Source organism: Rhincodon typus, chromosome 28 (assembly GCF_021869965.1).
Source record: "Rhincodon typus isolate 14 chromosome 28, sRhiTyp1.1, whole genome shotgun sequence".
NCBI lineage: Eukaryota > Metazoa > Chordata > Chondrichthyes > Orectolobiformes > Rhincodontidae > Rhincodon > Rhincodon typus.
The window spans coordinates 6,173,842-6,200,842 of NC_063359.1; the positions used below are offsets into that span (position 1 = coordinate 6,173,842).

The following is a 27,001-nucleotide window of genomic DNA, read 5'->3' on the forward strand; positions in this document are numbered from 1 at the left end:
CTAGACCCGAAACGTCAGCCTCTCTGCTCCTGTGATGCTGCTTGGCCTGCTGTGTTCGTCCAGCCCTGCACCTTGTTGTCACGGTTAAATTCTGGCTGGGACTTGAAGCAGCAACAAGCTCAGAGGTATAGCGATGCTACCAAGTACAGCAACATGCTTAATAGAAATTGAAATTTTGTTCTCAAATGTTGTCTGAATCCATCCAGCAACATGCAAGTAAGATTGAACAGAAACTTGAAAGAGAAAAAAGACCAGTTTTGAACAAATTTGTATTGAAATTTGAACGTCTAAGTCACATTGATTGCCCATAAGTTTAAGCTACTCCTCTAGAACACACTTTGTTTTCTTACTAATGCAGAGATGTTGTTTCCCTCTCCTCATTACTACATTCTAGGGTGGCACAGTGGCTCAGTCGTTAGCACTACTGTCTCACGGCACCACGGATCGGAGTTCAATTCCGCTCTCGGTTGACTGTCCATGTGGAATTTGCACATTCTCCCCGTGTCTGTGTGGGTTTCCTCCGGGTGCCCCAGTTTCCTCCCACAGTCCAAAGATGTGCAGGTTAGGTGGATTGGCTGTGCTAAATTGCTCATAGTGTTCAAGGATGTGGAAGTTAGATGGATTAGCCATGGGAAATGCAGGGTTACAGGGATAGGGTAGGAGGGTGGGCCTGGTGAGGATGCTCTTCAGAGGGTTGGTGCGGGCTCAATGGCCTGCTTCCACACTGTAGGAATTCTACATTCAATACAGATTAAGTAAGATGAATAGAAAGGGAGGGCCACATTGGGATGATGTTGGAATATTCTCTGACAAGGTTGGTCTTTATCATTCAGTGAGGGCACCCTGACTGAGCTCCAGCCACAATCCCATCCTGCTTTGGTGCTTATTGAATTTTCTGCTTCCTGTTCCTGCAGCTGATACTCCGTTTCATGATGCCACCATCTCTCAATCTCCCCTGTTCCACCTCATTTCTACATCGAGCTGAACACTATTCTTCACTGCAGAGTTGAACAATGGAGTATGACCATGCACTTTACCACATTGGAAGTAGTTAGGAAATCAGCTTCCCATTCCTCAACTACCTCCCATTAATCCAAGCAACTGATTTTTACTCAATGCAGTGACTTTGTATCTCACTGTCTATCGCATGATGATGTCATGAATTATGGAGGGAAATATACTTTCTATCTCCACGCAACAATCGTGGGACTTAACCTGCATTATGAAAGGTTGCAGCAACACTGGACCGTATTGGTTGCCCCTCAGTTTTGGGAATGATATCAACTTAGGGTTGCGAGTCTCTTCCATGGATTTTCGTGTGAATGAATAGGCCGATTCCTGACCCACAGATCTGTCGTGACAGGAGGTCTGATGAAATAACCTTTCTTTCTCTGCTGCTGCTCTGCCTCATTGTTAAGGCACTTAGGCTCATAGTGTGAGGCACTTGATAGACAATGGTCACCACTTTGAACTACTTGTAGCAAGCTCCTCCCAGTCATTAATGTCAATGTTTACACGTTCCAAGGAGAGCCTTCAAAGTTTCTTCAAAACGTTTTTCTTGTCCTCCCCGAGAATGCTGGCCATCTGGGAGATGAGAACACGGATGTCGGTATGGAGGTACCTTTTGGCCACCTAGCAACACTGTCCATTCCGTAGCAATGAATTTTGCAGATGTTTTGCCTGAATGCGTGTGAAGCTAACTTCAAGAAGCACACTAGCATTTATTTAATGGCCCTTCAAATTCATCCAGAGAATATGGTAAAGACACTCCTGGTGGAATTTCTCTGGTGCTCTTATCAGTCAGTCATGCACATCCCATACCTCACTGCAGTACAAAAGTGTGATGATAAAAAGTGCTTTGTGTACGAGGATTGTGTGTAAAATGGCAGTGAGGTGATCAGGGTCCTGGTCCTGGGCTTGTCCACTTCTGTCTGAACGAAGAACAATACAGCACAGGAACAGGCCCTTCAGCCCTCCAAGTCTGCATCAACACATTTTGCCCTTCCACATTAAAACCGTCTTCACTTACAGGATTTGTATCCCTCTACTCCCTTCCTGTTCATGTAATTGTTAAGGTGCTTCTTGAATGCCGCTATTGTGTCTGCTTCAACCATCTACTCTGGCAGTGCGCTCCAGGGACTCACCACCCTTTGTATGAAAAATTTGCCTCAAACATCTGGTTTAAACTCCCCTCCTAAGCACTTTGAACCTGTGTCCCCTGGTAATTGACCCCTCCACCGTGGGGAAGGCTTCATTCTTTCCACTCTGTCCTTGCTTCCTGCTTTTTTTGTTCCTTTATTTTTCTTTTTACTTTTGCTGTTTTTCTATTTTTCTCTTAAAGAGCTTTCTCAGCATCATCGGCGGGGCGAGAACGGGCCCAGCCTCCCGAGCATGTGTGGCAGTGACAGTAATATAGTTAACATCTCCCGCCAATCGGAGGCAGCAATGGCAGCAGCAAAAGCAATTGGTTGAGCATGTCCCAGGAGGAGTTTGACCACAACTCCAGGCCAGGGCTAGGCCCAGAGAAATAAAACTTCTAAGATCTGAACATTTTTCATTTTCATTTGGCTCGGTTTCTTTTACTTCTTTTCTTGCTTCTTTTTAAATTCTGATTTTGTGTTTTGTATTCTATGGCACCGTAGAATGGCAACTTGTACACTTTTCACCGTAATTCTGTATTCCTGTACTTGAGTACATGTGACAATAAAATCTAATTGTAATTGTAATTCTAGGTGCAGATGTCTTTGCTGTCAAATGCTCACTTTCATCGTGGTAGTCTTTGTCAGAGAGATGGAAAGTGCTCAATATGTTCCAGAGTTTCGCCTTCAACGTAGATAGGAGGCAGAATATATGACTGATCATTGTTGTTTGATACATGAATTTTGTTCTGGAGACATTTCAGGAAAGACCAATTTTCTTTTATGCAGGATTTAACAAATCAAGAATGGCTTGCAAATCTAGTGCACAGTGAGCAATGACACTCTAGTCATTTATAAATTGTTGGTGATACATGGCTATGGTGGACGGTTTAGGTACACGCAACTGTGGTTAAAGAACTTTCTATCTGGGTGGGATTTAATACTTACACACGATGGAAGTTGATTTTTGATGTGGTGAAACAGCACTGTCAGGTTCATTGTAAGTAGTATGGGGAGAGTCACACAGTCTTGCTTGGCGGCATTCCTGATTTTGAAGATTCCCACTCAAGGCAGTTGTAGACAAGCCATTGTAAAGCAGTTGCATGATTGAGACGTGGTGACTTGGACATTCAAAGCAATCAATCAATCAATCAATTGATCAATCTCTGGAGCTTGATCCACAGAGCCTCGTGATTTATTAAATCAAATGCTTTGCTTATACCCATGATTGCAAAGGTTCTTGGTGTTCCCAATGCTCTTGTTAGACTTGTCCAGAAACAAAGAGCAGGTCAGAGGTTTATTTAAAGACACACTGTATCTGGAAGGATTTCCTCAGCCATAGAAAGGAGGTGATTCAGGATGTCAAGGATTTTCCCTACTTCATTAAACAGAAAAATACCTCTAGTTCCCACAGCAGCATTTATTTCCCTTCAAATTGTCACAAGTTACAAGCCTTGCATGTCTGAAATCGGAGAGAAGGAGGGGAGGTGTATGACCTTCCAAATCTGTAGTATGGGACTGCACGGAGTAATGATGTGCACATAAGCTCGGGAGCTTTGAAGACCTTAGCTAGAATATCACCCAGGCTGCAGGATTTGCTGGTTATTAAGTGTTTGATTGCTTGTCACAGCTGTGTCATCGGTGCTGGTCCACTACAGCGTTTGTGGCACAGTTCGGAGGGTACCAGCTGTCACTGTGGGTTCACAGTTGAATGTTGTTGGAAATGTTCTTCCCAGTGTTGGTAAATGGAATTGCCATCCTTCTGAAGAGAGACAGCATCCTTTGAGCAAACCATTCGACCCTGGTTTATAGATGGCACAGGGGTTATCTTGATGGTCAGCACAGAATTGGAGCTCTCAGGCTTTCTCTTCTCAACACTAGCCCTTTGTCCTCAGAATTCCAAAAGCAGCTCACAACCAATCTGGAAAATCCCCACACACCCAGCTCAATTCCAGAGTCATGGGATCAAATAAAGCCACCTGTGTCCAAATCATCGGGCTTAAGGACCATTGGCACTAGGAATGATGCAGAAAGATATGGCCTCCTGGAACTCAAATGAGCAGTCTTCGTAGCCCAACAGAAGAACCTGAGGATGTGATTGAGGAAAGCAGCACTCCAACAAAACAAGGCTGACACCTGAAGACAAATCCAGAAGATAAAAGACTACCCGGGTGCAAATGCACTGGAGCAGCCTGGAATGCCTTACAGAGTCAAGTTGCCTTCTATTCATGTAGTGATGAAGACTATCAGTTCATACACATGTAAAGATTGGTTAGTACAGCAACTTTTTCACTAATTCTTCGTGATTCACAGGGCTGTAAAATTAATTAAGTATTTTGGAAGTGTAGCCACTGGATTGCTGAAGGTAATGCACTGTTATTGCACAGTAAGATCCCACAAACAATATTGTGCTGAGTGACCAGGTAGTTTGGTTTGGGTGATATTGGTGAAGGGATTAATGTTTGACCTTAGCTCCGTACCAACATGGTTGACCCTTCACTGCCCAATGGAGGTCTCAGAAAGCCACCTTTGCAACACAGTATGAGATCATAAGATCATGCAAGTTAGCGGTGGGCCACTTGACTTCTCAAACGTGCTCTGCCATTCAACACGTTCATGTGTGATCTCTGCTCCACTTTCTACCCCACCCCGGTAACCCTTGGCTCAGAGAGTGGCCAATCAAACACCTATATTACTCGAACATGAATATTTTAATGACTAGCCCACAGCTGTCTGAGGGAGAGAATTCCAGCATAAGGACCTTCTGATGAAAACAATCCTTCACGTTTCCATCTTAAATGGGAGACTCCAGCCTATCAATTGTGCCCCCCCCCAGCACTAGATTCTACCTGAAGAGGGAAACATTCTCTCAGCGTCTGCTCTTTAAGGTCCTTACTTGTTTCAATCTGATCATCTCCCATCCTTCTAAACTCCAATGAATATTAATCTAAGCTACACAAATCTTTTTGATAATATTCAACGTAGTACACCTTCTCGGAACTGTATTGGAAATGTAGCTCTTGCTAAGGAGACCAAAACTGTACACAAAACTCCAGGTGGGTTCTCACCTACTCTTTGAGTATTTTAACTTAAAAATAATCAGCGATAAGGCTATTAAGTACAAATACAGATACACAGATTAAAAGTAGGTAAGGCTAAAAGATACTCATAAAAACGAAAGTAACATCAGCTTCTAAGATTGTCTCAAGTTATTTTTTGAAGTTTCTCTCTCCAAAGGGAAGGGACTGAAAGTTGAAGTTCAATTCAGCAGCTGTGATGACTTTTATTGATATTTGCCTATATAGGTGGATACAGTAGGTCATCAGGGATTCAGGGAGAGACAGAGTGTATTCCATGTTCTTCCCTAGTTCTGTGGTTACAACACTTACTGATTGCCTGGACTTTTTCAGCAGAACAGGAAGCGACTTTTGTATGCCTTCCTCCTTGTGCTTGCTTTAGCCAAGAATGGATTTAATGGGTGCTATATTAATTTCAAAGGAGCCATTTTTCCATTGGCAGAGATATTAATTACATTGAATTAGCTTTATTATCACATGTACTCAGATGAGTACAGTGAAAAGTTTACAAGCCACAACATTAGGGCGCCAACTCAGGTACAAAGGTACCGAGGTACTTAAGAGCAATATTTGAGGGGAAAAAACCCTAGAAAAATGAAGAAATAAAAAGTTCAAAATAACAGTCTTTCCAACCCAGTTCAAGCTGGCACCTAGCCTCCAGTAACTGGAGCACAGACCTTCATCGCCTTGCTGTTGCCTGCGCCACTCATGAGGAGTTACCACGTTTTAGGTGTCACCTCTTCACCGCTGGGCCCATCTCATGGCACTGCTGCACCCACACTTGCCCTGCAACCAGGAGCTCCAGCTCTGCTGCTGCTGCTGCCTCATGTTAAACTGAAGTTCCCACGCTAGGCCAGTTACATTGTGGTCCTTCTCTGTTTCCCATTATTCCAGAAGCTTTAAATTCCTACACTTTTAGAAGGGCATATTACATTGTTCAAGGGTTATAAACATCTCTTTGTGATTGATGCTGAGATGATACAGCTCTTTTGGCTTTAAACCAGCCCATGTTTTTGTATGCCATTTTAAAAAGCTTTTTTAAAGAGCTTTTAAATCTTAAACTGTAGATTTTAAAGCAGAAACATTCTCTTAACAGTTTCGTTTTTAAAAATCTACGAATATCAGAACTACACGGTCATAACACTGACAAAGAATTTTATGTACCAACCCAGGGAGCTGGGACTGTAAGATAGTGCAAAATGTGTTATTTCAACATTGGGAACTGTAAGCTACAAGGTGTAGTGATTGTAACAAGGTCAGCTAGGACCTCATAGAATATGAGTTCCCTGATTGGAGCTGTTAACCTGGTCCAATTAGGGAGCCCTTGCTGACAGATATAGGCAGGACTGTCAGACATACTCACACTCTGAGAGCTGGCTTTGAGGGAGCTGGATCAATGTCAAGGACTCTGCACGTGTAAATAAAGGGTAACTTGGTAACAGGATGCCGGCCTCTGTGGAGTTATTTCAGTGGTGATGAGAATAAAGCAAGTTCCGAATAAACTCTTATAACAGGTGTCTTTGAGTTGGGGTAAACATTTTTGGCATCATGCCACTATTGAGAAAGCTTGATTCATTTGATCCTTCCATTGAAGGCTGGGCCCAGTATGTGGAAAGAATCTGTTATTTTTTTCAGCAAATGACATTGGTGCAGATGAAAAGCAATGAGTAATTCTGTCAGCTTGTGGACGCACAGCTTTTTTAGTTATTAGAAGCCTAAGTTTCCCTGAGGCACCAGATACTAAAACCTTTCAAGAGTTGATAGATTTAGTTAAGGAATATTACGAACCAAACCTCCTTTAATTCTGAGACACTATTAGTTTTACTCAGCAATTCAAGAACCAGGGGAATCCGTTTTGGGACTTTTGATGAGGTTAAGACTGCTGGCAGAGGCATTTGACTTTGGTTTAACTCTTAATGAGATACTGAGAGACCGTTCGGTGTGTAAGATTAATGATGTAACTATGCAAAAGCGCCTACTAGCTGAAGCCCAACTGGACTTCAAAGAGGGACTCCAACTGGCTTTATCGTTAGAAAGTGCAGCAAGTGGAGCATGAGAACTACAGGGCATCCCAATGGAAGTGGATACCCTCGCCAGGCCGACTGAGCTTGGGGAATGCCACTTGAATGAAGACAATTGCATAGCCTCACTCAGGACATAACTTGAACAGAGGGACTCTAAGTCAGCCCCCAGAAAAATTCCAAAACAAAGTCAAGCCTTGGCCAAATGGCTAACATTTCCTTCAAAATCAGAGCTGGCAAACCATTGTAGTTGCTTCCAGTATGCAGGCTCGAGACAGCAAAAGAGTCCCATTGGGCCTGAATTGAGTAAGAGAACTCATAGGCCGGTATCCAGGAGAGTGCACACTCTGGAAAGTCCACCTACGTCTGGTTTGGAACAGTTAAATTGCTTAGCAACATCCAAATCAGAGCCAATCAAAATAAATGTCTGGTTAAATGGTCACCCGATTCTAATGGAGGTCGATGCTGGTGCGGCTGTTTCAGTGATCGCAGAACCAGTCTTTACTAAATTTGCTCTGGACTCCAGCCCTTAAGTTTGCCCAAGATCTCGACTAGACTGAGAACCTGTACTGGGAAACCTTTACAGATTAAGGGTACAACTTCGGTTACAGCCTCTTACGAGAAGCAGCTGGTTCAGTTAATGCTGATTGTAGTAAAAGGCTCGGGCCCAAGCATGATGGGGGTGAAATTGTTTGAGCAAGATTCAACTTGACTGGCTCAACATTTTTTGAGTAGAAAATGGCTGTCTGAGTGAAGTCCTAATTAAATATCTGGAAGTCTTTCAGGAAGGTTTAGGGATTATTAAAGCAGCCAAGGCCATCTTGCATGTTGACCAAGAAACAATTCCATGATTCTGCAAGGCCTGCCCAGTGCCATTTGCTTTATGGGCAAAAGTAGAGGCAGAAATCAGAAGGCTGGAAAGCAAAAGAATCATCAAACCAGTCCAGTTTGTGGAATGGGTAGCACTTGCATTCCAATTGTAAAGCCCAGTGGGGTGATTTACTATTGTGGAGATTTTAAGCAAACGGTAAACTGCTTTTCACAGCTGGATAAATACCCAATCCCTTGCATAAAGGATTTATATGCAAATCTGGCAGGGGGATGCAGTCCTTCACGAAGGTGGACATGAGCCATTTGTATGTGCAATTGCAATTCCGAGAAGTACGCTACAATTAATGCCCATAGAAATTTGCACCAATATATGAGACTGCCATCTGGGGTATCGTCAACCTGTGCAATTTTTCAGCGGATGATGGAGAACATTTTTCTGGATGCCATTTATCTGGATGACCTGCTAATAACTGGGAGGAGTAATAACGAGCACTTAGAGAACTTGGAAATAGCTCTTAGACCTTTCTCCCAGGTGGGGATATGCCTTGGAAGGAAAAAAGGTGTGGTCCAGGCACATCAAGTGACCTACTTGGGCTACGGAATCAACAAGAACGGGTTACATCTGTTGGAAGATAAAGTGCGAGTGATCAAAGGGGCCCCAGCTCCCACGTCTGTACCGGAGCTTAGGCCTTTCCTTGGGCTGGTGAATTATTACAGAAAGGCCATACATAACCTGGCCTCCATCCTAACACCTTTGCATCAACTCCTAAAAAAGGGTCAGCCTTGGAAATGGTTGCGTAGCCAAGCCATAGCTTTCAGGAAAGTGCAGAAATAGCTATCATCCTCTAAGGTGTTGGCACACTATGACCCCAAGGAAGATCTGGTACTGACATGCAATCTGACATCTCCCTGTATGGCATTGGGGTAGTATTAGCTCATAGGTGGCCCAATGAAGAGAAACACCCAATAGCATATGTATCCAGGACTTTGGCTAATGCAGAGTGTAAATACTCCCAGATAGAGAAGGTAAGCTTAGAGGTCATACTTGGAGTCAAGAAGTTACACCACTACCTTTACGGAAGTAAATTTGTCATAATAACGGACCACAAACTCCTAGTAGGTCTACTTAAAGAGGACAAGGCAGTACTGCCGATAGCTTTAGGCCGAATTCAGCGGTGGGCTTTAATACTAAGTGCGTACACTTACAAGTTGGAACACCGTGTGGGAGGCCAAGTAGCAAATACGAATGCATTGAGCTACCTCCCGTTGGCAGATATACCACTGGTGATACCGCCACTGGAAGAGTCCGTAACGGTTTTAAATTTGCTGGACACACTTCCAGTCACAGCTGACAATATCAGACCCTGGATGTGAAAGATCCGGTCCTAGCAAAACTGAAACAGCTAGTGGTGATGGGCGAAACCGAAGGGCCGATACAACCAGAATTGAAGCCTTTTCGGACCCAGAGACACCGGATCACTGTCGAGGACAGCATAACATTATGGGGATCAAAATTGATTGTCCCAAGCAAAGGTCACTGCCAGATACTGGCTGCACTCCATTAGGGTCATCCAGGGGTCTCCAAAAGGAAGATGTTGGTGAGAAGTTATGTCTGGATGCACACGTAGCCGTGTTGGTGGGTTAGTGTCCACAGTGCTAACAAAAACAAAAATTACCTCCAGCAGCTCCCCACACCTGTGAGAATGGTCAGGTAAACCCTGGACCTGGTTACACATCAACTATTCAGGCCCTTTCATGTGTTCGATGCTCTTAATCATTGTGGATGTCCACTCAAAGTGGCTAGACTCATTTGTCAAACGTGGGGACAATGATAGAAAAACTGCACATATTGATTGCCATTCACAGACTCCTGGAATTGTTGGTCACAGAAAATGGGCCACTATTTACCAGCAGGGAATTTAAGTATTTCCTAAAATGGAATGCCATTTGACATATAAGGATAGATCCATACAATCTATCATCCAACAGTTTGGCAGAAAGAGCAGTCCAAACTTTGAAGGCAATCTTAAAGAAATAGCCTACAGCTTCACGAGACACTAAAGTTTCTCAGTTCCTATTATAGGACCACCCCTCACACAACTAGAGAGATAGCTCCGGCAGAGTTGTTAATGAGGAGAAGACTGCGCACCAGGTTAAACCTGATCTTCCTGGACCTGGAGGGGAGGGTGAAACAGCATTGGGAACACCAATGCTGGGCACAAGACTCTGCTCAGCGAGAGAGACAGTTTACTACACAGAAGATGAAGTTTGGAGTAGGAACCATGGAAATGGCCCTGCGTGGGTAAAAGGCTTGGTTGACGCAAGGTCAGGTCCAGAGATGTATAAGTTTGGGCGGGCATGATGGTCCTGAACAAGCACATGGACCATATGAAAGCTGCAAATTCACAAACGGTGTGGGAGCAAAATGTGCCCTGGTCCTTGGAACAGTCGGAAAGGCTAGCAGAACCCGTGGGTTCTCTCTCCATCAAGCATTGAAGAGACCTCCAAATCTGAGATAGATATGGCAGATGTTGCCACATCGACGTGTTTTCCACCTGAAGAAGAGAATGAATTTCTTCCAAGACGATCAGGATGCAATAGGCAAGCTCCTGTGCATTACATACCACGCGTATCAAAGGCAGAGTTGAAGGAATCTGACTCAGTGCTAAAACACCCCAGGAGAAGCTACAAAAAAAATGCCCTATGTCCATGAACTCAGGTGGGGAGGGATGTAGTGACTGTAACGAGGTCAGCCAGGTGGACCTCATGGAATATGAGTTCCCTGATTGGGGCTGTTAATCTGGTCCAATCTGGGAGTGCTGGCTGACAGATATAAACAGGAGTGTCAGATATCCTAAGAGCTGGCTCTGAGGAAGCTGGATCAGTGTCAAGGACTTTCCATGTGTAAATAAGGGGTGACTTGGTGATGGGATACTAGTCTCTGTGGAGTTACTTCACAAGGCACTTGTAAGGAAATCAAAAGCCATAAATTCCATAAATACAAGAGAGTTACTAATCAATCTCATGGAGAAATTCCTTCACACAGGGAATGGTTGCGATGTGCAACTTGCTACCATGGATGTGGCTGAGGAAAATAGCATAGATTCCTAAAGAAAAACAGGGTAACGTTGAGGAGTGGCAAATTTAGCCAGGTAGCCAATGTCTCTCAGAAGTATAAGTTTCAGTAAACCCGATTGACTCTCAGTATAGTTCAGCAGTGTGGCCCTTGTGGGTACTGTAAGTATTTCATGATTTTGGATTGGGGAGGATACTGCAGAGATGTCTGATTAAAGCCACACGGTTGAGGTAATTGAATAAGGATATCATTGAGGTGGGATGAGACAACATATTTTACTGAAATCTTTATGCACTCCACCATTCGCATATCCCAGCTGAATTGATACGTTGAGCAACTTGCCAAGGGGAGGCCTTCAGCAGAAATTCTAACTCATCTTAAGCTCCTCGAAAGACAAGGGTAGAAGGTTTGTGGGAGCACCATTATCATCTTCAAATTCTTCTCCATGTCAAATGCCACCCTGACTTGGATATAATACTTATTTCTTCATCGTCACTGAGTCAAGAACCTGGAACTTCCTCTCTATAGCACTACGGATATACTTACACCAAATGGACTACAGCATTTCAGGTGGCTGCTCACTGCCACCTATGGACCATGACATAGAATGAATGAGTCTAGTTTTAGAAGGTGACCTGAATCCATGGAACTGAAACCCGTTAAACACCAGACCCTTGAGGTTAGATGTTATAAGGGGCAGCGGCAGTAAGGAACCTGTCCTCACAATTCTGAAACTCCCCAATGTAGGAAGAAACAAATCAGTAAGTCCAGCTGAATGGCACAAAGATGAAATTGTGGAGAAGAAGGAAGTTCCATATTGGTGGTTTCACATAATGTAAGCGTTAAGCTTGAATTTGATTTTAATGACGGCAGGTCAATGACAAAACCAGAAACAGATTTCTTTGGGGGACAAAGTCTCAAACGTTTGAATAACTAAAGGCATAATTTTAAATATAGGGGAAGATTTTGATGATTCCATGAATTTTTGAAAGTTTTACTCACTTGAAGGTTTCGTTTTTATAATTCTTTTAATGCAGGCTTGTTAAGTTCTCCAAGTTGAGCAATTGTTGTCAGGCGTATGTGGGGGAAAAGCTGTCTTTCAGATAAGCAAAGGCAGACAGGCTTCAAGCTTGGAACAGATTGCATCTGGGTTTGATGATTGCCTTTTGTTCTCATTCAAGGTCCTTGTTCCAGTTAAGGCTCCTCTAAATGAGCAACAGCTAATGAATGTACCTGGCTTGAAATTCACCTCAGCATTAGCCTTGCCTTCATTTTGTTAAAAAGGGATCATGTATTTTTATTAACTCTGATATGGTCACATTATATGTTCATAAAACTTATTAAAAAGAGAGCTTTTTACAGAACAGTATCAAATGGACAAATTAGCTGGACAAAACAGTTTCCTAACAAAAAGCCCATTGAATTCATGTATGATTTCTGTATAGACAGAGACAAACGTATCAGAGTGTTTTTCTCGAAAGTTACTTAAAGTGTAATTAGCCCTCTCAGGTACTAACAGTCCCTCACAATTCCAGTGGAAAAGGTATAAAATGACAATGCCTGCCAAGACTTTCTGACCCCTTGAAGATGAGATTTTAAATAAAGACATTCAGGACAAATAAAGACATTCAGGAGGCTAGTCACAGCTGGGATGTTGATTTGATAGCAAATATTCCCCCATTGTGTATCAATCATATCTGTCCTTAATCCATTAAGTGGATGATGGGATATATCGATACTGTCATCACATGATTAAAATTGGCCTGAATAAGAAACATCTTATTCATTCAGAAGGGCATCTCAGCAAGTCAGTGTGGTATGAAAAAGCTTAGAGGGAAGCCATCTAGCATAAGGGAGGACCCGACCTGAAATGTCACCCATTTGTGTCTTGTTCTTTACAGTCATTGGGTTTAAATACTCCAGTAAATTATATCCTGCTGTGGTCAGCCGAGAATTGAGAAAAGGAAGGAACAATCTCACAGCTCTCCCTGTTTTATTAATTGTAGCCTGGAGTATTTCTACGTGGATTATAAAGTGCTTTCTTTCTCCTGGTATCTTGCCAAAAATTATAAAAGTGCAACATATGTTTTTGATTAACTTAAATTCAGGGTAAATAATAATTGCTGTATCAATGTGAAGTTCAGACACCATTGGTAAGTGTGTGGACTGTATAACCTGTTGGTAAGAGGATGCAGCATTGTTCATACAAGAAGAGATTCTGTCTACAAAGGAGTATGGCCCTGGGAGTCCAGGTCTGAGTGAACACACCGTCAGGATAGATGTGGCAAAGAACTGAAGGACTATGGAGGCAATGTGCCACCAGGTGGCACTCAAACCCAGCCAACTGGGACAGTCTGTTTAAACTATACCCACATATGTACAAAGAGGTAGTTGAAGGTAGAGGGTAAAAGTTGGAAGGTAGAAGCCATCTTTTGCACAATCTTAGAGACAAATTCAGATGTCAAAAAAGAAAGGACAATTTGGGGGACAGCAGAGTGGCGCAGTGACTCACACCACCAGGGAGCCAGGTTCAGTTCTATCCTTGGGTAAATGTCTGTGCGGAGTTTGCACATTCTCCCCATGTCTGTGTGGCTCCAGTTTCCTCCCACTGTCCAAACCTGTGCAAGTTAGGTGGACTGGCCATGCTAAATTGCCCATGATGTCCAGAGATGCGCAGGTAGTTTAGCCGTGTGAAATGCAGGGTCACAGGGAAAGGATACGGGGCATGGGCCAGGGTATAGGATGCTCTTCGGAGAGTCAGTGTGGACTTCACTGGCTGAATGGCCTGTTTCCACACTCAAGGGATTCTGTTAGCAACAAGCTGGAGTCCTAGGCCCCCAAGGGTTATACTTCTACAGCATCTTCATTGCTGCCTTTTGTTTAGTGTATTTTACCATGTGCTTAATAGAGTCTGCTTAATTCACAAAAATCTGTTGTTCACACATTGCAGGCCAGGCCCAGCGAAGAAGTCCACTGTTGTTAAATGAAGAATTAGAAGCTAATTACAAACCATCTCGAACAAGTGGAGAAGATTTCCTTTTGGCATTAGCTGTCAGCCACTTTGTAAACAGAGTGTGTGCTTTCCTGCAGTCAGTATTTCTAGTAAAACGTAAGTGTTCTTTTGGAGTGTGTTTAAGTATTTACTTGGAAAATGTAACATAAGGAAGATGTTGTTATTCGCACATAGTAACCTTGGCAAACTTTCTCAAGAGATGACGTACAATAGTTAGGAAACACAAGACAGCTGTCTGAGTGTATGATAAACATAATTCTCGATAACACTACACCATTCCTACATTCCTGTCCTCACTTTAGGGCTTAGGTGTATGATAGGCTACAACACTGCAGTCATTGACGGCGGTTTCACATTGAATATAGTTGGTTTCCAAACTGTTAACCTGGATGTAATTCCAGGCTGTTGTAGCGTCCTCGTTACTAAGAATGCTGTGGCATAGTGGTAGTGTCCCTTCCTCTTAGCCAGACAGACTGGATTCAAGTCCCACCTGCTCCAGAGGTTTGTCATAACATGTCCGAACAGGTTGATTGAAATGACTATAATTCAGGCTGGTATTTCAGACTTTGGACGAGGATTTGAAACATCAGCAAAACGAGAAAATAACATGGTGGGCTGAGAGTAGTGCAGAGCTTGCAGCTGCTGCTGAGATGGAGGCTTTCTTGTAGATTTCCTATGGTTATTATATATCAGAAGCATGACTTTTTTTAATGATGATTAAGTTTTGCAACTTTTATAGTCCAAAATAAAAGTTTAAAGATCGTGACAACGTATGAAAGACATTTGGATAAGTACATGAATAGAAAAGGTTGGGAGGGATATGGGCCAAATGCAGGCAGACATTATTTAGGCCACTTTTGGAATATTGCATTCAATTTTGGTCTTTCTCCTATAGGAATAATGTTGTTAAACTTGAAAGGGTGCAGAAAAGATTTACAAGGGTGTTGCTAGGGTTGGAGGGTTTGAGCTATAGGGCGAGGCTGAATAGGTTGGGGCTATTTTACCTGGAGCATTGGAGGCTGAGAGGTGACCTTTATGAGGTTTATAAAATCATGAGGGGCATGGATAGGGTGAATGGCTACGGTCTTTTTCCCAGGGTAGGGGAGTCCAAAACTAGAGGGTGTAGGTTTAGGGTGAGAGGGGAAAGATATAACATATATATTGTGAATAGCTGGGGTCCCAGCACCAATCCCTGTGGCACCCCACGAGTTACTGCCTGCCAATTTGAAAAGGACCCATTAATTCCTACTCTGTTTCCTCTCTGCCAACCAGTTTCCTATCCATCTCAATACATTTCCCCCAATCCCATGCGCTTTAATTTTGCGCAATAATCTCTTAATGGGACTTTGTCAAACGCTTTCTGAAAGTCCAAATATACCACATCGATTGGCTCCTCCTTGTCAACTCTACTAGTTACATCTTCATTGAATTCCAACAGATTTGTCAAGTATGATTTCCCCTTCATAAATTCATGCTGACTCTCTCTGATCCTGCTTTCTAAAATCCTTGACAATAGATTTGAGAATTTTCCCCACTACCGATGTTAGGCTCACCGGTCTATAATTCCCTGTTTTCTCCCTTCTTCCCTTTTTGAATATTGGAGTGACATTAGTCACCCTCCAATCTGCAGGGACTGTTCCAGAGTCTATAGAATCCTGGAAGATGACCACCAATGCATCCACGATTTCTAGAGCTACTTCCTTAAGTACTCTGGGATGTAGATTATCAGGCCCTGGGGATTTATCCACCTTAAATCCCATCAATTTTCCCAGCACCATTTCTCTACTCATATTGATCTCCCTCAATTCTTCCCTCTAACCAAATCTTGCCTCCTCGATAAATTCTGGTATTTGATTGTGAAGACAGAACCAGAGGGTTGCTCAGCCATTTCTTTGTCCCCTATTATACATTCCCTTGTTTCTGTTTGTAGGGGACCTACATTTGTCTTCACCAATCTCTTTCTTTTCACATACCGATAGAAACTCTTAGCGTCAATCTTTATGTTCCCTTCAAGTTTACTTTTGTACTCTATTTTCCCCTTCTTAATCAATCCCTTAGTCCTTCTTTGCTGATTTCTAAACTCCTCCCAATCCTTAGACATGTTATTTTTCTTGGCCAATGTGTATGCTTCTTCCTTGGATCGAATACTATCTCTAATTTCCTTTGTGAGCTATGGATTGGCCCTCTTACCCATTTTGTTTTTGTACCAGACAGGAATAAGCAGTTGTTGCAGTTCCCCCATTTGTTCCTTGAATATTTGACAATGCCTATCCACTGTAATTCCTTTGAGTAACTCTCCTCAATCTATCAGAGCCAACTCATGCCTACATCATCATAGTTTAGATTCAGCATCCTGGTCTCCACTATTCCTGACAGGTTCAGAACACCTTCTCATTTGAGATTGAATACCATCCCTTTGTAATTGCTCCATTCTCCATTGCAGCCCTGTGTAGCAGCTGTCCAGGCATTCTCACTGGAAAAGGAGTGAGAAAGAGGGAAATATCTTCCCTATACTAATCACAAACTCCGGGCGATGTCCTATGGTCTCTGTTCAGAAACATTGCTTGAGATGTGTCCAAATATCTCCTTATGTAGCCCAATGTCAGATGGAGGCAGCAGTTATAATGCATGATATGACATTGCTGGCACCTCGAATACTGGGGTTCATCTGTCCTTCTGAAGCTCAACATCCCTTCACACAGGGACTCATATCCCCACACTCCTCCCACACTGCTCCTGGCAGGAGGCCTGTGTTGAGGGTTGTGGAATGGCAGGTGTGAAAAACCACATCCAATGACACTGCCCTAAATTTAAAGGCATTTTCACTTCCTGTTTTCATGTTAAATAAACATCTCACGCACATTCCAAAACAGATGTTTTGTTGTAGATTGACTGGGTAACAAGCAGATGTTTAGTGTCAGCAATATTGGAAACATCAGCTACTAATCCAGTGAGTTTACACCCAGCTCTGTTAGGAATATGTATACTGACAAGGTGCATGATTGGGTATTAGAACTGTTTGGGAGTAACAGGATCTATCAGTTGTTCAATAGCTCTCTAAGGCCTTTCCCAAGCAGCAATATCTGAACCTGTGACTTTGTTATCAATTGCAACCCAACAGTGGACAGGGGAGCAGCTGAGATGATGTCAATATCCATTCTCATTTCCCTTCTACTGAGGGTGATCAGTAGCTGAAATCCTTGTCCCAGTCCATCCTCTAATCTACATAACCTCTAGCCCAGACATTGAAGTTGATAGCACAATAACACCAATATCTACTGCAATTTGACCATTGCAACATGGACTGAGAATTGATGACAAGCACCAATCAGTTGGAGCACTCTAGTGTTCCATCCTGTTTACTCAGCAATTTCTGCACACTGGGTAACCTCTTATTTACTCTGATCTCTTGGAACAAATAAAAATGCACAGAGCACAGGATAAAGAAAGACAGAGAATGAATTGACCTACCACACTTGCTGTTACTCGGCGACACATGAGCATGGCCAGTGGGTTAGACTGTGGCACGACTTCTTGTCACCATTGCCAGCATGTTGCAGTTTCTTGTTAAGTGCGACGGAGATGCTGATCGTGGCTGGCAATGACGTGAAGAAACATCTTGTGACATTTCACAATGAGGAGGAAGGCAGTGTGTTGAAATCGTACAGAACTGCAATATATCGAAAGGGGAATTGATTTCTGACAAACTAAACCAGGGTTGCCGGGGGGAAGCAGAGGGGCAGTAGTTTGTGTGTCAGTAGCCAATCAGGGACCTAGATAAAAATGTGCTGTTGCATTACATGTACGTTTTTTTTGGTTTTACAGTTGCGGGTCACCTTGAAGGTTAAAATTGGACATGAATGTGTGGGCACATATCTGGATTGCACCAGTCATCCCTAATGCTAGCCCTAGTGAAGTCACCCAAAATGAATATGGAGCGTGGTCTAAAACTGTCAGTGAATACAATAAAACCTGCATTACACTATTACCCAATTACAATTTCCACTGCAGTGTGGAACAACGTGAGGTTTACGCTGTTGTGAGTGAACATTTTCAGGCTTTATTAGAGATATCTATTTATAAAACATGGTGAGAGAGGACATTCTGCTGAACGTCACAGACTCAGGCTCCAGTTACAAGTGATCTGATGTCACTAGTGATGTTCCCTGTATTTTCTCTGATTGCTGTGCTGATCTCTGAGGTCTGTGCATGGCAGCAGCGTCTGGAATCTAAAATCCACGCATCTCCAAACGGTAGCCAAGAGGGAACGTTATTCTGAGGGTAAAGGCCTATTAATCCCCTTCTCAACACTGAGAACTTAAGAACAGAAGAAATAGGAGCTTTACTGGCCATTCAGCCCCTCACGCCTGCTGTGTCATTCAGGAAGATCATGGCTGATCAAAGTGAGGCCCATTTCTCTTTTCTACTTTCCCTTTATCATCCTTGACTCACTGGTCATCAAAAAGCTGTCTGCCGCAGTACTGGTTTCTACAAGTTTCAAATCAATAACTCTTCATTTTGTTGAACTGTATGTGTTTCCTTAAGCTGTTGTGAGCCAGCTATGTAATGAAATATGGAACAGTCATGGAGTCACAGAGATGTACAGCACAGAAACAGTCCCTTCGGTCCAACACATCCCTGCTGACCAGATACCCTAAATGAATCTAGTCCCATTTGTCAACATTTGTCCCTGAGAGACAGAAAGTTGTTCCACCGTTGCATCTATGAGTAACTTGGTCATTGACCTGTCAGGCCGTCCATTGAGGTGAGTAGTTTCCAGTCACACCAGTGGATTAGTGACCATGGATTCCAACACAATTGGTTGGACCAAAGCAGTAGCTTTGGTCTCTTACCATTACTCTGAACTACTGTAACACCACAAATGTGAGGCAACATTTAGCCTTCCCAACATGAAATGGGGACCTCGAATGAGTGATATTCTGAAAGTTTCTGACAATGTCTCTCTATGTTCAAAACAAAACAAACACAAAAAATTCTGGAGAAACTCAACAGGGCTGGCCACCCAGCAAAGTCTCTCACAATGTTTGATCCCTTCCTTAATGAAGCTTCTCCATTTTGATCAGTCACAAGCCTGGGTCTCCCATAAGTTGGAGAGCATGATTGATCTCTTCAGGAAAACTTGGAGGACCTCTTTAAAGCATTTTCGCTGTTCTCCAGGTGTCTCCTGCCACAACCAAATTGCGAGTGGAACAGTTGTGTCAGGAGTCTGGTGTCAAGTGTGAGAATGAAATGACCAGTCTAGTAGTTTTTGAGAGATTAGCACTGGGTGTGTGACTGTGATGAGTGCTTAGTAACTTCACTTTTCCATGAACAGAAACCATTTGCAGAGAAGGTGAAGAGTGAACCAGCTCTCAGGCTCCTGTGAATGTTGTTTGAAATGCAGCTGTTTGGAAAATGCACACAGTATGACTCATCATCCAGTCACCCTGACACTGAGCCAAACAAAATAACAACAGAGGAACAGGAGTGGGTCAAATACCTCTCAACGCCTGTTTCACATTCAATGAGATCATGGCTGATGTGAAGGCTCCCACTGCTCAATGGAGTAATACTCTCACACAAAGAGATACTGTTTTATTGCACCAGTAAATACTTTATAAGCATCTGTGCATAATATAAATGCATTAAACCATGATGGTGAGGTATGTGCAATAACTATGCAAACTGCTGGAATTGTGGGATCTTACTGCACAGGAAGCTTCTTGTACACGTGTCAGCTCCTTGTAAAAGCAACTCTAATTAGTACCAATCCATTGTTTCTTCCCATGGTAATGATTTTATTTTATTTCTAAGTATGTATCAAATTTCCCTTCACAAAGTTTTGATTGAATCTACTTCATTGAACTTGCAGGCTGTGTATCTCAGGGTGTAACAAGCTACTGCATAAAAAAGATTTCTCTTCTTCATCTTCTGAGTCTTTTCTCAATTATTACAAACCTGCACCCTCTGGTTTTTGACTGTTCTGTAAAGCGAAACATTTTCTCCCATTTAGTTTACAATGCTTCTTCTCACTATTCCTCTCCAAAGGTATCACTTCACATGTCTCTGGATGACATTTAATCTGCTCTGTACCTGCCCACTCCTTTAGTTTAGATGATACCCTAATCTGCTACTGTCATCCTCCCTGCTTAGTACATTTCTAGGTTTTATGCCATAGAATCATATATTATCAGATTATAATATAGAAGGCTCCCATTCCCTCATTCTATCCAAAGACACTGCAAATTTACTTCCCTCAAATATCTAACCAATTTCTTTGTCAAATCATTCATCATCTCTGTTTCCAGCATCTTCATAGTCATGATCCAAGTCATATTCCCCCGATATCTCTTTCCCAAAACCTTAAATCTACATTTCTTAGTCCTTGTACAATCCACTAATGTCAACAACATTTCTTAGTCTACCTTGTCAACCCCCATATATCTCCTTTGATCCCAAGAGAACAACATCAGAATCGCCAATCTGCTTGAAAGTTAAAATCCTTAAAACCACTCTAATAAAACTCCTCTGCACTTAAAGTCATAGAGTCATACAGATGTACAGCACGGAAACAACTTTTCGGCCCAACTGATCCATGCCGACCAGATATCCTAAATTAATCTAGTCCCATTTGCCAGCATTTGGCCCACATCCCTCTAAACCCTTCCTATTCATATACCCATCCAGATGCCTTTTAAATGTTGTAATTGTACCTGCCTCCACCACTTCCCCTCGCTATTCATTCCATACATATACCACCCTCTGCATGAAAAAGTTGCCCTTTAGGTCCTTTTAAAATCTTTCCTCTCTCACCTTAAACCGTGCTCTCTAGTTTTGGACTCTCCCACCCTGGGGTAAAGACCTTGTCTATTATCCTATCCATGCCCCTCATGATCTTATAAACGTCTATAAGGTCACCCCTCAGCCTCCGACACTGAAGGGAAAATAACTCCAGTGGTTAGAACTGCTGCCTCACAGCGCCAGGGACCTGGGTTCAATTCCACCCTTGGGCGACTGTCTGTGTGGAGTTTGCACATTCTCCCTGTGTCTGCGTGGTTTCCTCCGGGTGCTTCAGTTTCCGCCCACAGTCCAAAGATGTGCAGGTTAGGTGGATTGATCATGCTAAATTGCCCGTAGTGTTCAGGGGTGTGTGGATTAGGTGGATTATAGGAGGATGGATTTGGGTGAGTGCTCTGAGGGTCATTGTAGACTTGTTGGGCCGAAGGACCTGTTTCCACACTGTAGGGATTCTGTGATTCTGTTCAGCCTCTCCCTATAGCTCAAACCTGGCAACATCCTTGCAAATGTTTTTTGAACCCTTTCAAGTTTAACAACATCTTTCCTATAGCAGCAAGTCTAAATTTGCACTCAGTATTTCAATAGTGGCCTAACCAATGTCCTGTATAGACGCAACATGACCTCCCAACTCCTATACTCAATGCACTGACCAATAAAGGGAAGCATACCAAATGCCTTCTTCACTATCCTGTCTACCTGCAATTCCATTTTCAACAAACCATGAACCTACACTCCAAGGTCTCTTTGTTCAGCAACACACTCCAGGACCTTACCATTAAATACATAAGACCTGCCCTGATTTGCCTTTCCAAAATGCAGCACCTCACATTTATCTAAATTAAACTCCATCTGCCACTCCTTAGCCCATTGGCTCATCTGATCAAGATCCTGTTGTACTCTGAGGTGACCTTCTTCATTGCCCGCTGTACCTTCAATGTTGGTGTCATCTGCAATGACAAAAACCAGTCGACTCTGCACTGATCCTTGTGGCACACTGCTGGTCACAGGCCTCCAGTCTGAAAAGGAACCCTCAAAGATGCTGACATCCTTCCTAAAGTATGTTAATCAGAACATTTTTCATACACTTCTGGGACATGGACGTTGCTGAGAAATGATAAAGGAGTTGTGAGACCTCAGAACTTCCAAGAGTTGGAGTTTGTTTTACAGAAAGGTGACCCAATCCCAAGCTACTCTGGCCAAGCATCCTTGATACAATCAGAGAGCAGCAACCCTGAGGTATTGATACATCTTGCTTTGTGCGTCTGGGACAATCAGCACAGGCATTATCCCACACATAAACTCAAATGAACTGAAGACTGCTGCTATTTACAAAAGTGGGTGGGGGGCGGCAAGCCTCAGTATGGGCCGAATAACTTTGCCAATCACTGATGTCTATAAAAGTTAATTACCGTGGATACTGAAGACTCACTAGTACCGCCTTTGGGATGACTGAAAATCTTAAACTGCCTCCCCTTCTTATAATAACAAATAAAAAATAGTTCATGTACCAAATTCTGGCTGGCCTGATTATATTGCCTCTCTCCATCCCTTCTGCAAAAATGCATTACCTCACATTTCCCTGTATTAAATTAAATCTGTCATTTTTCTGGCCATTAAACTGGCCTGTCTAAGTCTGCCTGTAGTTGATTGATAATCCTCGATGTTTTCCATGTTGGCAGGTTTGCTACTGTCAACTTTCGAACAGCTATTACATATTCCAATATTCAAATTATCTTTACATATATCACAAAAAGTAGTGGTTTTATAACTGAATCTTGAGGAACAACACTTTCTACCCTCATCCAGTATGGAAAAAACATCATTCATTTACCATAACTTTTTTTTTGTCCTTAATTCAATTTTTTCCAAGTTGACATTGACCTTCCTGTTCCATGCACTTCAATATTGTTAACTAGCTATTTATATGGTTCTTTCTCAAAAACTTCCTTAAAATCCACAGGGCCAAATATCCTTTTACCAGCCTTCTCTGCTACTCCACCAAAAGAATTCTATTAGTCAAATCTATGCTGGCTCTCCTTAATTAGCTCCAACATCTTCAAAGGTCTCTTCATTATACAAGGTTACTGATTTTGAAACCTTAGAAACAGAGAAACAGGCGTAGGCCATTCAGCCCCTCAAAAGCCTGTTCAGCCATTGAGATCATGGGTGATCTGTGGGCTAACTCCACATCTCTGCCTTTGGCCCAGATCCCTCAAAACCTATGCTTAACAAACGTTTATCTGTCTCAGATTTAAAATTAACAGTATCCACTGCTGTTTATGGATGTAAGTTCCAAGCATCAATCATCCTTTGTGTGTAGAAGTGCTTCCTAACATCTCACCTGAACAGTCTGGCCCTAATTCGCGGACTATGCCCCTATTCTAAAATTCCAACCAGTGGAAATAGTTTATCTACCCAGTCTTTTCCTGTAAATATCTTGAAGACTTTGAACAAATTTCACCCTTAACCTTTTAAATTCTGGAGAAAGCAGGTCTAATTTGTCTAATTTCTCCTCATAACTTAACCCTTGAAGTCTACATGTCATTTTTGTAAACCTACGTTGTACTCCCTTCAAGGCTAATATATCCTTCCTAAGGTGAGGTGCCCAGATCTGCTCACAGCACTCCAAGTGGAATCTAACAGAGCTTTGTATAACTGCAGCATAACATCAGTATTCCTATATTCCAACATTCCAAAAGATTTCTTGATTGTTTTCTTTACCTGTTGTGACACTTTAAAGATATATGCACCTGAATCCCCAATTTCCTTTGGATATTCACTGTACTTAAGTTCCTAACATCGAGAAAGTATCCTTTCTTGGTCCAAAATGGATAACCTCACACTTTTCCTCACACTTTGGACTCCATCTGCCACAGTTTTGCTCATTCACTAATATCCCTTTGTAATTTTATACTATGGACACTATCTAGAACGCTACCTAAACTTGTGTCATTAGCAAATTACCCATCACTGATGTTGCCCCTGGGTAATTAGATGGGCAATAAATGCTGGCCTAGCCAGTGACGCCTACATCCAATGAATGAATATTAAAAATCTCAGCTTTCCCCACCATTTATTGATTTTTGGTTTTGGCTCTTTTGGTTTTCCAACTTGCGTGAATCCACCCAACCTGTACCTGATAAATCCTTCCCTTAAAGTTCACCATTGTCCCATGATGACTTTTCCAGATAGTCTTTTTTTCTGATTAAATCCCCTCTCTTGGAACATGGGAAATGGAGTAGGCTATTCAGCCCATGGATCCAAATTTTTGAATTTCACCCTCTTTCAATTTAGAACTTCTACTTTTAAGACATTATTTTAGAAGTTCTACACCACTTAAATCCCATGAGCTTCAAATCTGCAAAATAACCCATTCCATGGCACTTTATTGAACATCTTTTGAAAGCCCTTCCACAAAATATTAACATATTACCCTTATTAATGCTTTCTGTTATTTCTTCAGCAATATTTATTGAAGTATTTATGCAGCCTTTCTTTTTAAGGTGGTAAAGTGACCCCTGGAATTTCTGAGGAGCATTGTCGGAGCAAATTTTGACAATCATTCACACAACTGGGATTTCCTCTTATGACAAGAAGTGTGGAAGTTAGCAGGATGGGCAGATAATCAGCTGGGTTGATACCAACCCTACTCCCTTCCTGCCTGTGATGATACTATGGCTTTAAGAGGTGTATTTTATCCTTTTTTTAATGACGAAAGGTTGAGACTCAGGTATCAAGTGGTCAGCTCAAATCCAATTAAGTAAACAGCTTGTGAAGCCTTGGGTTTTTTGTTACAGTTGGGACAATAGAAGCAGCCTGACTGGGTGGGGTCAAGCTCCCACAAAACCAGGATTTTTAGTTTTAGCTTTCTGTAGTTGATGGGATCTTGAAGGTGGATGTGGAAGCTGGGGCTCGCTTTCTGCTGCTAGAATTGCACGTGAGACAATCTGTTTTACTAAATTTGCCAAATATTTATTATGGGATGTTACTATATTTGAACACTTAATTAATAAAAGTTAATATATACATACAATTACTTTGTTCAGCATTTTGATAGAGTTACAGTTAAGCCAATTATTTTCTTATCATTTTGTCTGTATTTAAAATGTGGTGCAAAAATAAAGTGTGTTTTGCTTAAAGTTGAGCAGTTTGACCAATCAAATTGCAGCTGGAATACAATGCGTTACACTTATCTTTAAAATAAGAAAAAGTTAGGGTCTAGACTATCTTCTTAATAGATTTTGAGGGGGGGTGGTCTGGTCCATAACACCACTGCCACAGCAGTTAAGTTCTGGGCAGGAAGGCCAATGGTCCACCTTTTGCCCTAACGCCAGTTCAGACTCCTAAGCAATCAATTAACAATTCCTTAAGGGTTCATACTGCCTGGGCTGCTATTGTTTTTGTTTTCAGGCAGGATGACAACGAGCTGGCCTATGCAACTAGGAAACCAGCAGAGGCAGTCTGTCAGTTCAGGCAAGGTTGTAGCTCCCAGGATCTGCTCTAATTTGGGCAAGACCTAGAGTTAGTGGATTGGTCTCTGACAGCCATTTCCCACTCCCACCTCTGACCCCTTCTTTCCATCCCTTTCCCATGATTTCCAGCCACAGGAACCTCCCTCCTTCAGGCAACACTTATCTTCATTTCCATCTGGGGTTCAAGGCTGTTCTCTCCCACCAGGAGTACATTGACTCTGTCGAGGCATTGACCCAGGTTGGGGAGGGAAATTGCTGTCCCAGGAAGAGATGCACCAATAATCTCTGACCGCTTAGGTGCCTGATGGCATGTTAAGGTACCCACCCCAAACTTAAAAGACAAATTATCTGAGGACAGGTGGCTAAATTATCAGTCAGACAGATATGTTTTAGGAAGTGTCTTAAGGGTGGAGAGGAGAGTAGAAAGGTGGGAGGATGATAAGGGAATCCCAAACTATTTAAGAATATAAGAACTAGGAGCAGGAATAGGTGACTCAGCTCCTCAAGCCTGCTCTACCATTTGATGCGATCATGGCCGATCTCATCTCCGCTTCGACTCCACTTTCCTGCCCGTTCTTCATAACCCTTCAACTCATTACGAATTACACATCTGTTTAGTTCCTAAGTTTAATCAGTGTCCCTGTGTCCGGTACACCTTGGAATAGTGAAATCCAGATTCATGCTCTTTGAGAGAAGTAATTTCTCCTCGGCTCTGTTTTAAATCCACCATCCCATTATCCTAAAGCTATAACCTGGGTCTGATAACCCAAAGCGTGGCTGTCAATGGTGCACCCATATACAAGAGACCAGAATTGGAGGAGTGCAGATATCTCAAAGGGAATTGGGAAGTGAGAACGCCATGGCAGGATCTGAATACAAGGATGAAATTTTTTTTAAAAACTGAAGTATGGCTGACCAGGAGCCAATGGAGACTCAGTACTTCAGCCATGCTTCTATAGCAAGGTCCATTGATTGGTTCCTTATTTTCCTATCAACAGATAAATTTCCTATAACCCCTCCTTTAGATGAGGCACTAAATTAAAACCCTATCTTCACTATGAAATGAAATAATCCATGGCATTTCTGAGAATACTGTATATCCAGTGACATGATCAACATTTATCCCTCAGTCAACTGCCAACATTGATAAATCATTATTTTCATTTCTGCAGTGTAAGTTAATTGACTGCTAAATGCCATGGGATGGCTTGCACTTGTGAAAGGTGCCAAATAAATCCAGGTTCTTCCTCTTTTTCACAGTTGGTGCAATTTCCTTCCTAATTTTATGTTATCATTAAGGGCATACAATTTCTTAATTGTTGAATCATACCTTTCAGCATCTGAATGCATAACTAAGATATGGTGCTGATAATCTTCCTGAACTACACAACTTATTGCACTCACTAATGCAGCATCATGTGCAAATCTGAGGAGGCAATGACCTAGTGGTATTATCACTGGACCATTAATCCAGAGACCCAGGTAATGTTCTAGGGATAGTAGGAACTGCAGATGCTGGAGAATCTGAGACAACAAGGTGCAGGGCTGGATGAACACAGCAGGCCAAGCAGCATC

At 42.4% G+C, this 27,001-nt stretch overlaps 1 protein-coding gene across 2 annotated transcripts in view; it reads right to left on the minus strand.

Annotated features, from left to right (window-relative positions):
• Positions 1 to 27,001, minus strand: part of fut7 (fucosyltransferase 7) — a 54,956-nt gene that overhangs the window by 24,992 nt on the left and 2,963 nt on the right. The window contains exon 1 of one of the 2 annotated variants that reach the window (XM_048613841.1): positions 17,628 to 17,731. The exons of the other annotated variant lie outside the window; for it this stretch is intronic. The gene's annotated coding sequence lies outside the window, so the exon portion shown is untranslated. Of the gene's footprint in view, positions 1 to 17,627; positions 17,732 to 27,001 lie in introns of those variants that run through there. 2 annotated transcript variants of the gene reach the window in all.